We start from the raw sequence: 15,270 nt of genomic DNA on the forward strand, positions 1-15,270 counted from the left end.
ATCATCACAGCCCAATCCCCTGCCATGGAGCAACTATCCCAGGTCGCTCCAAACCCTGTCCAACACGGCCTTCAACACTTCAAGGGATGGGGCAGCCACAGCTTCTCTGGGTAACTTGTGCCAGGACCTCACCACCCTCACAGGGAACAATTCTTTCCTAATATCTAATCTAAATCTCTCCTCTCTTTGTTTAAATCCATTCCCCCTTGTCCTGTCACTGGGTTCAGGTCTCATATGGGACCAAGAAAAAGACACCATCAGCTGCTCTGCTGGAGACCTCCAGGCATCTTCACCTGCTTTGCCTCTGCTTTCCCTTCTGTAAAATGGGCAGGTAAGTGTCATGGCAGAGCCTGGCAGCAGCACAGGGCAGGTGCCTGATGGAGAAACACCCATGTGAGCCAAATGCAAGACATAAGACATCTTAAGCACTCCTGCCACACAGGACTTCCCACCCAAGGTCCGGAAACCATTCAGTTCCTCCAATAAACTGGACTTTTTAATTTGCTGTTAGCAAATGTAGACTGTCCAACTTAAAACCCCACAGCAAAGTGGCTGGGAAAGAAAAGTAGTCATGGCCAGTGGTCAGATCAGACCAGTAATAATTAAAATTAGGAGCTGACTGATATTATAGGCTCTTTTATGAGTCAGTCATGATCCGGTCCAATCCTGGCGAGCTCCCTGAAGAGCTGCACCTTGTGCAATAGCTTAGTCATCATCTTCCTTGACAGCTATGCACTTACAAACAGATTTCAGTCCACTCACATTTTCCCATGAAAGTTTTCCCCTCTTCCCTATCTACAGGCAGGACAGAGCAGAGTGGTGCCAGCCCAGGAGTGGGCAGCTTATCCTTTGCAGGGGAGGAGATAAAGCTTTTATCTCCCAGACTCAACAACTTCCTTCCCGTGTGGTAGCAAGCGGACAAAAGACATCTTTTCACACCCCAGACAGGAATGAGATGTACTAAAACAACACCGAAATAAAATACCCTGCTTAGCCGTTTTCAGTCCATACAGGACAGTGTAAAACAGAATTAAGCCAGCATTTCTTCTACAACGAACTTGCAGGGTGGGATTTGGAAGCAAAAGAATAAGAAGCCCAAAATAACTCTGGTTGAGTTTATATTGCTCTGGCAGCTAAGCAAAAGTTGATAACACTGGACTGAGGTACTTCCCCTCTGCAGGATGAGAGCTGGATTGTTTTTGGAAGCACCATGAATCACAGGCATAAATATACCAGGCTTTAAGAGCCTTTGACACCCACATAATTCTGAACTCCAGCTTGATTTTCCCTGGGTCATTCAACACATGCTCGACAAGCTGGACACCAGACAGGCAGGCTGAGAAGGTCACCTATTCAATTAATAGGTGTAAACCCAAAACCAGAACTTGTGTTTTGCTGGATAACATCAACACAACTCCTCGGAGAGAAAAAGAGCCCTTCCCTGATGCTCCATTACTCATTCAACTGCAACTTGAAGGAAAACAGGAGTTTTGCTCTATTTCCTCAACTTCACAGCATAAAAGGGCTTAAAGATGCTTCCTGCAGCAGGGGAGCTGTGATGCAGCAGCTCCAGCAGAGCAGTGATTTGCAGGATTGCCTGGCTGTGAGCAGAGCCAGACAGGGAAGCCAGGCAGAGGGATCAGCCAGAAGGAAGAGTGTCCAATGGAAAAAGAGAAAAATACCCTGCAAGAAGAGCTGTTCCCTCTGTTTCTTTATCAGAGAAAATCCTGCACACCTGAGAGCAGCATCAAAGAGCTGTAAATGCAAGCAGAGGACAACACTATTTATAATAGGGATTATTAGTGCAACAAAATGTGTAGCTTGTCCACATGACTGATTTACATACGCTTTCTCCAAGTTACAATGCAGCCCCAGCAATGAACGAGCAAAGATGAGCTTTCATTTGAAACAGAAAAAATGCTATTCCTCTAAATAAATCTTCATGGGAAGAAAAGGGGAAGAAACTACTTTTACTTCTCTTCAGTAACAGCAATTTAGAGCTGCGGATTTTGATAAGCAGGGTGAGCAAAAAGCACCAAAAAAACAGAACACTGCAGAAAAGAAGGAGGAGAGCTGCAAAGAAGTAACTCTCTTGATTACCCTACAAACCTTACAGCTCCTGCCCATCTCCCCTCCCTCCCATCCCACACTCATTCCACAGCAAAACTCAAGGCTTGAGCACTCAAACTACTCTTGCACCACACAAGGAGATAATATTCTTTACTTGTGTTAGTACAGTTAGAGATTGTTTCCAAAGTTTTCATGTAACAGGTACCATTCCTCTTTTTCCCTGTTTTCTATCTAAGAGTATCTAAGAGACTTAAAAAAAAAAAAAACCCTCACCTCTAGTTAAATTGGAAGCATTAAAAAGGATCATGAGATTTGCACTCTTTAGCACCTCAGATTATTAGAGTTTCCACTGCCATGACTTCCCCTTCCAACTGCACACCAAGCTTTAATTAAAGAATCTTCATATTTGGGTGGACTTGGGTATTTCTTGTACCAAGACACTGGAGCATCCAGGCTGACAAGATGGTCAAGGCAGTGTAATTTATGCACTCCCAGGAGATCTCTGTTTAATTTTGCTGTATGGAGAGATCCTGCACCAAGCCTGCCCTCTGCCCAGGACCTATATTTAGGGACTGAGCTGACCCGACAGTGCCCCCGTAAGCTCATTTATCGAGATTCACTTATTCATTCTAATATAATCTAATTAGATGCAGCAGTCCTAAACACAGGCATGGCAGTGACCAGAAGAGGACGAGTTCAAACACAGGGAACTCAGCCCAGGTGCTGCTTAGTTCTCACACAGAGGGGGAAAAAAAATCCTTGCAGAGGAATGGTAGGAATTGCAGATGCCTGTAGACTATCTCGCAAGCAGCACCTGGATACATTCTGCTTCCTCCCTGCACCAGGTAAAAATTCCTCAACTGCAAGCAACAGCAGAGTCCAGATCAATGAATGGTGTTTATCCATGAAAGGGCTGCTGCTTCTGCTCTGAAATCACTGGAAATGGGAGGGAAAAAAAAAAAAAAAAGCAGGAATCAGTCTCTAAAGCAGTGCCCACACCAGCAGGCACAGATGCATTCCCAAACTGCAGACCACAGGCATCAGCCTGGAAAAAGTGCCAAGGAGTCCACATTGTAAGAAAATACTTTAAAGGCTCCATTCTGGCAAGAAATAGGAAGTTTTCAAAGCTCCCAAGTACCCTCTCTCCTGCCACCAGCTGTAGTTCAGGCATGCGAACAGGAAGAAGCTTTTACATTTCTAAAAACATAAATAAATACTTCTTTTTTAAAAAAAGTCCCCATGTGCTTTATTTGCTTGGACATCTTGTATAACGATGAGAGGAGAAGCAGATTCCTGGGAGTCATGGGCTGGTAATTCTCCAATTTATCATCTCCATAGTTTATGCACAGTCATTAACAAGAAGTGATTTGTCTGGGACAGATTTAGCCCTGCAACTCCCTGTCTCATTAGCCTGAAACAATCACCCGAGGAATGTCAAAAAGTTTGTGAGCTTAGTGCAGCAATCACCCCCTCCAAAATATTCCTACTTTTAAAAATAGCCCAATCCTGCTGCTTTGCCAATGCAGAGCAGGAAGTTTAAGGGCTGAACACAGATGCATAAAATTCCCTTTATACTAAAAAGGTTCTAATGGGTAAAGGTTGTCACTGACAAGGAAATCCTGAGAATATCGATAAGAGAACAACTCAAGGAGACTTAAAGACTTCAACTTGTTTAACCTATGAAAACAAGGGGTCAAAGAGGGGATCCGATTGCTCTAATTACATCAGGGAGGGAAAACAATCATTTAAAGCAAATGGAAACACTAGAACCAAAACCAAATTACACAAACAGGCCACAAACACCTTGAGGATGGAAATTCAGCAGCTGCTCCAGACTTCAAGGAGGTTCTCCCAACAGCTCTCCTGCAGAGATGGAGAAAGAATAAACCGATCAAGTTTCACCTTGGAGGTAGGTATGTTATGAAAGGGATCCTCAGCACGGATGGGTGCTGAAAACAGGGAAACTAAACTCGATTTGGGTTGCTGCCACAGCTTTTGGAGTGAAGAGCAGGATGAAGAATTACCTCCTCCTGCCACTCTGCCTTCTGCTTCCTCCCCATCCCTCCGGGATGGCACAGGGGGCATTCACACTATTTACTCAGGCACGTCACTGGGGTATGGCCAGGGAACTAAACTTGGGAGCTGAAGCCTCACAGAGTCAATGGTGAGAGGTGGGTGCCTTGGCAGCAGCAGGGGAAGGGATTAGGAGCAACCAAGTTTGATGCTTAAAATAAAACACATGTCCTGTCCCCTGTGTCCTCACAGGATCTTGGGTGTAGCTGAAACACAGACCTGGCCATCATCTCTGAAATTCACAGGGAATTCCAGTTCCTAAGGGATTTTTTTATTTAGCCCTAGGTTTAGAGCACCCAGGGTCAAGAATGATGAGACATCTTTGAGCCATAACCACCAAATCTCCAACAGCAAGAGCAGATGACGCAAATGAAAGCTGTTACAGAGCTAACCAAGCAACACCACAGCTTTACACAGGCTTGAGCAAGTCTTTCCCTTTTCTTCAAGGGGTTTCAAAAACAAAGTAGTCATCAGGTCTGTGACAGGGTTTTGTGACGGAGGGGATAAAGGATAAAATTAAAATCTCATTGTGTCCTTCAGAACCTCCTGCTGCTACTTCTGAGAGCAGAAAGCATCATCTTGAGAGCAGCTAGAAAAGGGGGGTAATAAGGAAAAATACTAGCAAAAAAAAGGTATTTGGTAATAACTCTACCAGAGAATTAGTGGCTCTCTCCAATCCCCAACCTTTCACTGCTGCAGTTACACACAAAAGTTATTTTAATCACAGTATGCAGAAAGCAGCATCAGCATATGAGGCAAGAGAAAAAATATGTGGTAAAGCGAGTTGCATGGCCTGTTCGTGGGCAGAAATTACAGCGCAGTTACAGGCAAGAGGTCCACGAGGCAGAGAAATGCTTCCAGCCCAAGCCAAACAGGAGGACGATAATGATCCACCGAGAGAAAAGGCAAGGAAAAACATCTCAAACGAGGTGGAACATAGGAACTGAATCCCTTCTCAACTTTTAAGCAACCAGTTTGGACTGCCCAGAGAGAGATTTTTGCCTTGTCATAGGTAAAGAGACGTCAAATAGAATAATTATGCCAACTAAATACTACTTGTGCTGGTGGACAGAGCAGCAACAGAAACGCTAAAGGAACAAGGGAGGGGAAAAGGGAGAATTTTAAACAGAAAAGATCTACACCAGAGTATCAGCTCAGCTCCTCTTCCAGAAAGCAAGGCATTATCTTTGAAGTTTTCTAACAGTGACCTCAAAATACACAGCACAGCCTCGGGGAGGGTGTGGGGGTGAAAAAGGTTAAAAAATGACAAACCTAAAGCACATAGGTGGATGCACCTCACTAGAGAGCAGAACTTGTCACTGTCTAATGCAGAAAAGATGCTAAGCTGCGTTATTCTTAATAACCACCTACTCAAACACTTCATCAACTGAAGGCAGCCGGGTACGAAAGGTGTAGCTTTGTCACCTTAACTCCTCTTTCCTTCCCCGTAACTTGCAGGCTGGAAGAAGGGAGTCAGCTGTGAGTAGGGGAGAGGCGATGGGGGCATGAACACCTCCAGGGTTAACAGAGCTGCACACAACCCGGACCGGGGCTGTACCAAAGGGCAACCTCAGAAACGAAACACCAGTGACAACACGAGGCTGGGGAGCGGCATTTGCGAGCATCTGACACCAGCACAGGCACCCAAGGCGGCCCAGACCGCGGTAATGAAGCGCAATGCTCATTAAAGCTCGTCCGGCCACCCGGGCGCTGCAGCAGCCGCCTCTCGCCAAACCTCACCCGGGGCTCCGGAATCACATTCCGGCCGTCAGTGCTCGCCCAGCCGCCCCTCGGCGGGCGGTTTAACGCAGCGGGCTCCGGGAACACCGCGGGCACGGCGTGCTTGCCCCGCTTCGCCGGGGAGATGCGCTCGGGAAGCACCGGAGCCCCACGGGACCCCCGCCAGCGCCCCCCGAACCTCACCGGCCCCACGGCAGCGGCCTCTCCCCGCCGTGGGGCCGCGCCCGGACCCCCCCCCCCCCAGGCCGGGCCGCAACCCCGGGCCCGCCGCGGCCTGGGCCCAGCGCCCCTCGCCGGGAGGGCCCGGCCCCACTGCGGCCCGCGGCGTTCCCCGGGCGGGACTCACCGAGACGGCGGCGAGCAGGGCCGGGCCGGGGCTGCGGGGACGGAGCGGGAGCGGCCGGTGCTGCGCGGCGCGGGCGGCAGGAAGGGGAGGAGGCGGCCCCGCACGTCCGCCGCGCCTGCGGCCGCCCCCCCGCGCGTTAAAGGCACCGGCACCGCCCCGGCCGGGAGCCCCCGGCACCGCCCGGCCCTGCCCGGCACGGATCTCGGCCGCAGCCCAGCCGCGGGGGAGCCCCGGCTGCGGGGAGAGCCCGCCCGGCTCTGCCACGTGTGTGGGTGCATCAGCCGTGCGCTGGGAAATCGCCCACCGAGCTCCCCACGTGGGGATCCCGCACCTGGTCCTGAGGTTCATCCACCCACACTCCCCACATGCGGGGATCCCAGGGATCACCCACCCACACTCCCCACACGCGGGGATCCCACCACCCCCAAGCTCTCCCATGCTGCAATCCCTCACCTGCTCCTGAGGATCACCTACCTGGACTTCCAGCAGGCAGGGATCCCCAAGGCTCACCCACCCCAAGTTGCCCCAGAGGGGGATGCCCAGGGATCTCCCCACCCATGGACAGGCATCCTCCCACCCAGGTTTCCACACGCAGGGAACACAGGTACATCCACACAAACCCCACCCAATCACCTCCCTCACCCAGGTCCCCCCAGGGATCTCCCCAACCATGTGTGGGGACCATTCTCCCCAGACCTGCCCCATGCAGGAATCCCACTGCCCAGACTCACCGGGCACATTCACCGCCCATTCAGCCTCCCCAGTCCCAACCAGTTCCCACCATATCCCTCTCCGTGCCCTTTCCCGGAGCTGGCACAATGGGCAGGTGTGGGATCTCAGGGACCCAAGGCAAGCAGACAGAGCACACCCCAAGGTCTCCTCCAGGACATGAAAGAGACCAGACATGACTGGGAATAGAACTTGTCCTTCAGTTTCCCTTACATGTCTTAAAACTGCCCGTCGGCCCTGCCTGCAGCACAGACCACACAGGGACTCATTCAGTGACATCCCAGCAGGCTGTGGAGTCTGCAGGGAAGGAGATGAACCAGATTTTTTCAGCTCTGACTACACAGAGCCCCAAGTTCTTCTCCCTTCTCTCTGATGTAGATCCTTCCCAAAGTGCTCACAGGGCAGATTGCTTTCCCCTGCCTGAGCTCAGCGGCTGACCACGGACCTGTGGGTACCCACGGAGATGGAAAGTGATGCTCTGTCAGTCACTTGGAGACAGCAAAACAGCCCAAGAAGCCACCGAGGGCACCCGTCCAGCTCCATCGCTGGGGGACTGACATTAACTCTCAGCTTCCCAGAATCCCAAACATGTTGGGGAAAACACAAGAAAAAGCACGTTTTTTGACTCAGCAGGACGGCTGAGCCAGCGGTGGCTACAGGGAAGTTCTGGTGCTGGTCAGGTCCATGGGGCCCAGTTGCAGCTGGCAAAGGGGAGTCATCCCAGCAGGGAGGCTGGCATCACCCCAGGGCTTTGCACAAACCCTCCCATCATTTCTTCTGACCTCTGGCAATGAGGAGCCTGGTTTCACTTCCAGGCCCTGTTGCCCAGAGCAAGCCATTTGTTTATTTGTCCCGCAGCATCTTTGAGAAGTCACCCACTCCACAGCACTTGGTATCAAAGATACGATGCACAGAGCTTTGGGAAGAGCTCAGCATTCCCCTCCTGTGAGTCACTCAGCTGCAATCCCGCTGCACTCCCAAACTCTCCGGAGCAAACAAAGGCAGTGGAATGAGGTGGATGTTGATGGAAGCTGTGCCTTTGCCTGGCAGGTGAAATGGGCCCACAGGCCTCGCTGGAGGGGTGGCCACGGGGGGTGTGGAGGCAGCCGGACTCTTGCAATGTGTGACCGGCCATCAGCTGGCTGGGCAGAGTTTTGCTGCTTCATCCTGGAGCTTCCCTGGCTCAGCACATCCCAGCCAGTCACTCCTCTACTGAGATCAGCACATGATCCAGCCAAAGGCAGCATCCCCACCCTGCGCTTCCAAGGTGAAAATTTAAGGCCAAATCTTCCTAATATTAACCATTCCAGGAGTGGTGGTCAGGAGCAGGGCTCAGCAGCAGCAGATTCTGCAGATGTTTCATTACTTTTGTCCACAGTAGAGTTTTCCAGCTGGCATCAGAAGCAAACCACAGCTTCCCAGGAATGGGATTTGCTGCCTCACAGACAGTGGGTGAGGGTCCTGCCAACAGAAAGACTGGAGCCACAAGCCTGGGAAGGGCGTTGGAGGGACAGAGCTGCCCCTCCTGCCAGGAGTGGAGCTGCAATGGAAGAGCAGATCCAGCAAATCCAGCTGCTGCAGCTACAGAAGGGTCAGGCACCGATCTCTGCACTCTGTGACCAGTGACAGGACCTGAGGGAACAGCTGGAGCTGTGCCAGGGGAGGTTTAGGTTGGATTTCAGGAAAGGTTCTTCCCCCAGAGGGTGCTGGCACTGCCCAGGCTCCCCAGAGAATGGGCACAGCCCTGAAGCTGCCAGGAGTGTTTGGACACCACTCTCAGGCACAGGGTGGGATTGTTGGGGTGTCTGTGCAGGACCAGCAGTCAGACTCATGATCCTTGTGTGCCCCTTCCAACTCAGGATATTCTCTGATTCAGAACTATCTCCTCTTCCTCCTTCCAGAATTGATTTCCTTGCTGGGCAGTCACTGCTTGCTCTGAAGGATTCCAGCTGAGAACATTCCACTTCCCACCAGCTCAGAAGTCTCTGGTCCTTCACATCTTAGAGATGTGCCACAACATCACACCATAAAGGACCTGAAAATGCTTTAAAATCCCATGTCAGATACCATTACCCAAAACGTAAGGCAATAAACTATCTCAGTTGTGTGGATTGGGAAACCTGGTGGAAAACCTCACCGGAGCCACCGCTGTGCCGAGCAGCTGGGCAGGCTAATGGTGCTGAATGTCCCAACTGCAGGGAGGAAATAATGCAAACAGCCACTGAAATCCCACTCACATTAGGCAGCCACTCATGGGGAAAAAGTAAAGGTTTTAAAATACCACAGGAGCCCCAAGTCATTAGTTTTGTCAGGAATTTTGATTTCTCAGATCACAGGGAAAAAGCCCTCCAATCTGTGGATTCAGAGGAAGCCCAAGAGAAAGGCAAGCTATGTGCTGAGCAGGGCTGTAAGTCGTGGGGGCTGATTATTGTTAATTTAGCATTTTATATAAGAATGTGAGAGATCTTTATCAAAGCCTGAAACAAACACCCTGCATGTTTCAACACCTCACTGAATCCAACTAGGAAGAAAAAAAAAATACCAAATGCTGGATTTTCTCTATTTGCACTAAAATTTTTCATACTATTTATAATCATGAATCTCTGCAATTGACAGGAAGTGGAAATTAATAGATTATAGGCACACGTGCCAAAAAACATTTCAATTGCTGCTAAAGAAGGTCACAAAAATTACTACAATTTTCTTCTCAGAGTAGTCAGCTAGGAGTAATTCCATTGTGGAAACTTGAGCTATATGGAAAAAGATGTTTGATCCAATTCAACTGTAAGGGAATAAAAATAAATCTGTCCTAAGCAGCATCTGTCAGCAGAAATGACACTGGAAACTCTTGCAAGAAGAGTAAAAGCTCGTAATAAAAAACCAACAATCTAAACCATGACATTGTATGTGAGCAGGATGAAAATCCATCTGGCTACTACCAGTCTCCACAGAATCCCCCCATTATCACAATGTAGACATGCTGTTAATTAAATTGAGATGGTCACATTTTGTGCTGCTGCAAATCCAGCTAATTGTTTGAAACTGTTTCAAAGCTCACTGGAAAAAAAAATTATAAACTACATTCACCTTCCATTTCTAGATTTCATCATTTTAACAGAGCACAGAAAAGTCAAAAATTTGGTTTAAAACTGTATTGTTCAATCTTATCACATTCAAAATATAACCAACTATGAGCAGCACAATTAGAGGCCCCCAGATAGCTGAGTACCCATCTCAGTGACTGACAACTTCACAGTGATCACACTTAAATCATGATTTCTGCCAGTTTCCCTTGAGGCTCTTCAGTCCCCACCTCCCAACACAGGCCTGACACCACTCACTGCCAGTTCTTACATTTGCAAAATAAAACAGAAATCTCAATGGGAAAATCCCTCTCCTGCCCTCCTCAGGCTGCTGTTTCTGTACCAGACACCCAAAGCACACCTGTCCACCCCTGAAATGCTGTGGTTTATACCCAGCTCAGCAGCAGGAATTGCTGCCTGATGCTCTAAGTGCTGCATCCCACCCAGCTGTCCCAACTGCACAGCTCCTGGCCATGCCACAGCCTCCCCTAAATCCCCCAGGACAGAGCCCTCCCAACTGTCCTGTGTACTCACACATGCCAGCAGAACAAAACAAGCACCTAAATCCCTGCAAGATCAGGGCCTGCCATCACTCTGGATAATCCCTACTCAATTTCAAGTCAATTATTATTCCTACACCTGCATCGCATGCCTTTAATTATCTTTTTCTTTTTCCAAATAAGTTTGGTTTTGTCCAAAAAGCAATAGCTTTAGCTGGAAGCACTCACTGTAAAGTAAAACCTATTTGCTGTGACTCCAGCAGGTCATCAGGTCTGGGCCACAGAGGTGGAATTTAATTTCTAATCTGGAGATCTCAAGCCTTTGGTATCAGATAGAGCTAAAGGGATCACAGGGAAGCTGGACAGAAAAGCAGCTTTCTAAACAGCACAATAATAACCATGCTTTGAATTCTCAAAAGAGTGCTATTTCAAGGCAAGTTCCTAATTATCTTCTTCTTTCTTGGTAGCATCCTAGCAGAAGATGATTTTTTTAAGAGTGGGCACATAATGGTTATTGTTATGTAAAGCAAATGCAGAAATGACACAGTAAACACCTTTGTCTCCTGTAAAACACTCCCTGTGTGGTGGAACGGTGACAGTCCAAATCCTTTTCCCCCATTCATCATTCACAGCACCCGTTCGTTATTTATGCTGTTCTACATTAATCTAGGGCAGGTTTTAATTAATACTCTTCTTCATCAATACCTATGGAATGAAGATGTTTTCCTTTGCAAAGAAAAACTTTTGCAACACCAACACAACGTGTCCCTCCTCAGCACCTGTCGTTCACCTGAAATGTAGCAGGATGGACATTAAACAGAATATAAAGTGAGAGATGGGGAGAAAAAAGCAATGGAGGGTCAGACAGACCTCGTGCTCTTTCAGCCTGAGGATCAGGTGTCCCATGGCTGGAGCAGCTTGCAAGGCTGGCTCAGCATGTTTTCCTCCCGCAGCCAGGGAAGGACACTGATTGAGCTGTGCGAGGCATCACGGGAACAGCGTGTGTCAAACTTCTAAGGAAACGTGCAGCAAACACCCTGGTAGCCTGTCTGGATTAATCAAAGAGCACAGGAGCCATCCCAGCTGCTCTTGCCACAGCAGAGTAGCTTAATATGAAAGTATTTTGTCTAAAGCTTCACAAGGGATGCATCCGCCTGCCTAGAGCGATGTCACACCAAGGTCCCCAGTTTGCCACCCCTGGTGGTGACACACATCTGTGTCCCAAGGGTGGTTGGAGACTTGGAAACCTTCACAAATCCTTAGGTCTGAGGAGACATCCTGTTCTCTGGTGCCCCAGGAGATCCCAACATTCCCAGCAATGTCACAAACTCACCGTGCATCCTTCTGCAAGCTTCTGTTTTAGTTCACACCTAAAATAAGCAAATATTTTTCTCTTCACCTATATATCAATTTTTTTTTACATAGTAATAAGCCTCTCCCTAGTGAACTTACAGTTGCCCACATTGTACCTAGACTTCTAAGGTATCTAAGGATTTCTGTCATACTGTTCAAAACTAGGGGGCAGAAAGGGTTAAGAACCAACACAGAATCTCTAGGAAAAACAGAAAGGCACCAGAAAAGCTAATTCAACTGATTTTACCCAAAGGGACAAAAGAAGGTTTAGTAGATCTTTTACAAAATGTCAGAGAAAAAAAGCTTTATTTTCCCACAGGGAAAAACATACCCATTAACAAATTAGGTGAAAGCCGAGTGAGATGTAAAAGGTCTGAAATTCCTCAATGCCTTTAAACTGTCTTCACACACTTCATTTATTTTGGACAGCAGCACTGCCCTTGCCAATTTGGGAGCAAAAAGGACCGTGGAAATACCTGGGGATTAATGTATTTTAAACATTAATAAGCAATTCTTAATTGAGCTGAGCAACACTATTTGGGTTTTAGAGAGCAACCAGCTTGGGATCCTCCCAAACACAAGCCCATCTGGGTTCCTCATTTTCCTCAGAGCATCGCTGAGCAAACCTTCACAACTCTACCTGAGTGAAACAGAGTTCAGGGGAGCTACTCTTGTATTTATGAGTTGGGTAAATGTCCATTGAAGGGAGGCCAAAGCAACCACAGCATTTAATTATTCCTGACAAGTCACAGGGAAAAAAAAAAGAGGAAAAAAATAACACCTTTGTAATGAAGGGCACTGTGACAAGTGAGCTTCCTCCACAACCTGCAGATACCAAAAATATATAAAAATATTCCCTACAGTATTTTGGATAGTGTGAGGGAAATTAACTCATATTCCACTTCCAGAGACTGACCATGAAAGCCAAATGCCATCACCTGCTGAAGGGAAACTGCAAAGACAACAAGGAGAAAGATCCAAATGGAGTGACGAAGCTGTAGCAAAAGGGATCTCAGGCTGGGTTCCTGCTTGGCTGGGATGAGCATGGAAATGAGATGAAGTGCAGGAGCATGAGGCAGCAGAGCTGGGCACAGACTCCTCCATCACAGCAAAACTAACAGCATTTATCAGCACACCACAGGTGAAGGGCTGGAGTGACAGAAACAGGACGGTGTTAACAGTTAATTATGTGTTTAAAAAGTATTGAACCATCAAGGAGAGGGGATTGGAGCTTCTGCTGACATCTGGCAGCGTTTTGGGGAAGCTTAGTTTCTCCTGAGGTCCTCCTTGATTCAAGAGCACTGATTTGCTGACGTTAATTGGAGGAAGAGGTAATGAGAACTGACTAATCACCGAGCTGTGTGCCCTGCAGACTCATTCCAGTGTCAGTCATTATATCTTGCTGATCATTCAGACAAAACCCAGTTTTAGGGGGAATTCAGTGATTGGTCAGCACCCACCCTTCTCTGGCTCATTGCATTTGCATTTAGTTTGTACAATAAGCTGATAAAAGCTGTGGTGGTGTCACAGCTCAGCTGACACAGCAGCAAAGGCATCGCAGTACATGCTCTAATTCCTGGAGAGCTTGCACTGAAGGTCTGGACGTGCTAATGTCACTGCTGGTGTCTCCAATGTGACTGTGACCCCTGCAAACTGAATTACCAGAGCTCTTGGCAGCATCTGCTGCGTGCACACCTCTCCTTTCCTGTGCAAACATGCAGGACTGCTATTACTATATTGTTTTTCCAGACAAGGATTAAAGGATCAGCATTTAATTGCAGCAGTGAGTTCAAGGTATGAGACACGGTGTTTGCATTAGAGAGATTTGTCACAAAACTTGGAGGCAAACAGCAGCACTCGGATGATCCATCACACACTCACCTCATTTAAATGCAATTCAATTTAGCCAGACCCTTTGGCACTAGAGTGGGAAAGATGACTTAACAAAAAGCATGGAAGAATACTTCTGACCCCAGGTGTCAGATGGATTTGTGTGTGACATTCACGGAGGAGCTGTCCAAGAAAGCCTGCAGCTATTCATTGCTAGGCTGCAATTAAGGTGGCAGCCAATGTTTAAAACCCTCCTCATCCCTTTCCCCCCTTTCCTATCCACATTTTAAATACAACACAGAATGAAAAATAAAAATAGACTGCTGTGCCCTGCCCCACATGAGGCTGGGACAGGATGAGTGGATTTCTATGCAAACAACACACAGAAAGCCTTCCTTTAAGCAGTTGGTTGCCTGACACAGATAGGAAAATTAAATGAAGTTAACTGTACAGTTTTCAAGTCACTATTCAGCCTTTCAGTTGAGACAGATTACTTCTACTTACAGTGCTTCTTCCTCTGGCATTCAGTGGAGAATTTGGCAATCCTCTCTGGGTCTGGTTCTCAGCAATTCTCTGACATGGGGGCAGTCAGTGTCTCCATTGCACATAATGGAGCTGTAAAAGCCAGAAAAAATGGCTCTTTTCTAGCCAGTTTACCCCTTTCCCATCTGACAGAAGTGATTTTCTTGCCTGATCCGGAAGCCAACACACCCTGATCTCTGCCAGTGAGCATGGCAGGCGCAGGCATTAGCACATAAATGCTCAGAGTCCACTAATGTTTGCAAAAAGTATCAAATTCCTCCATTACTGCCCTTTTCAGGGAATAAGAGAGCCCCAGTTTGACCAGGGCAAAGAGGCAGCCTTTACACTGTGTGATTTGGGCTGCATCACCTGATCCAGGGAGGGGCACACAGCACCAGGGAGTAAATGGGAAGTTACAGCCCTTCCCATCACCCAGCAAACCTGGGAAATCACACTGGCTTCTGGCTCAACTTCCAACCATTGTAACCTCACTTCTGCCAGAGATTTACTCCTGATTTACACAGGGCAAGTTAGACCCAGCTACCAACTCTAATGGACCTGATTCGGTTCCTGTTTACACCAGCACAACCTGATGATGACGCTAAATATTTCACAATTAAAAATCAAATTACTCACTATTACTCGGTGAGTAGTCATGGCAACTTCTTTCCTTCCCTAGCAATAAATCCAGTATGTGCTGATACTGCCAGGTCTGGAATGGAGTATTATGGGACAGATAAGTACGAGGATGAAGGCACACATCAAACTTGGCAGGCCAAAGGCACTCCAGCATCTCTCTCTGAGTTGCCTGTCGGGCTGCAGGCATTTCTCGAGAGCTTTTCCAGCTCCACACAGATCCTTTGCTCCCACTGACTTGACTGCAGCTCGCCTGCTCCTCTCCCTGACCCTCTCTGGGGTCTCCCTCAGCACCTCACTCTATTAACATCTCTGATGTGATGGGAATCAAGGCACAATAAGGCTGAACCACACAGAAGGAACAACCTCCACAACAAAACTTGGATTC

General features: G+C 48.0%; 1 protein-coding gene across 8 annotated transcripts in view; it reads right to left on the minus strand.

The window, feature by feature from the left end:
- Positions 1-15,270, minus strand: part of KTN1 (kinectin 1) — an 83,949-nt gene extending 68,679 nt beyond the window's left edge. For 7 of the 8 annotated variants that reach the window (XM_014257489.2, XM_088057265.1, XM_014257490.2 and 4 more), the window contains exon 1: positions 6,230-6,333. The gene's annotated coding sequence lies outside the window, so the exon portion shown is untranslated. Of the gene's footprint in view, positions 1-6,229; positions 6,334-14,228; positions 14,340-14,882 lie in introns of those variants that run through there. The other variant, XM_088057263.1, reaches the window with a different exon arrangement.

Source organism: Pseudopodoces humilis, chromosome 7 (genome assembly GCF_049639895.1).
Source record: "Pseudopodoces humilis isolate 2021_Gansu_Grassland_sample_001 chromosome 7, ASM4963989v1, whole genome shotgun sequence".
Lineage (NCBI taxonomy): Eukaryota > Metazoa > Chordata > Aves > Passeriformes > Paridae > Pseudopodoces > Pseudopodoces humilis.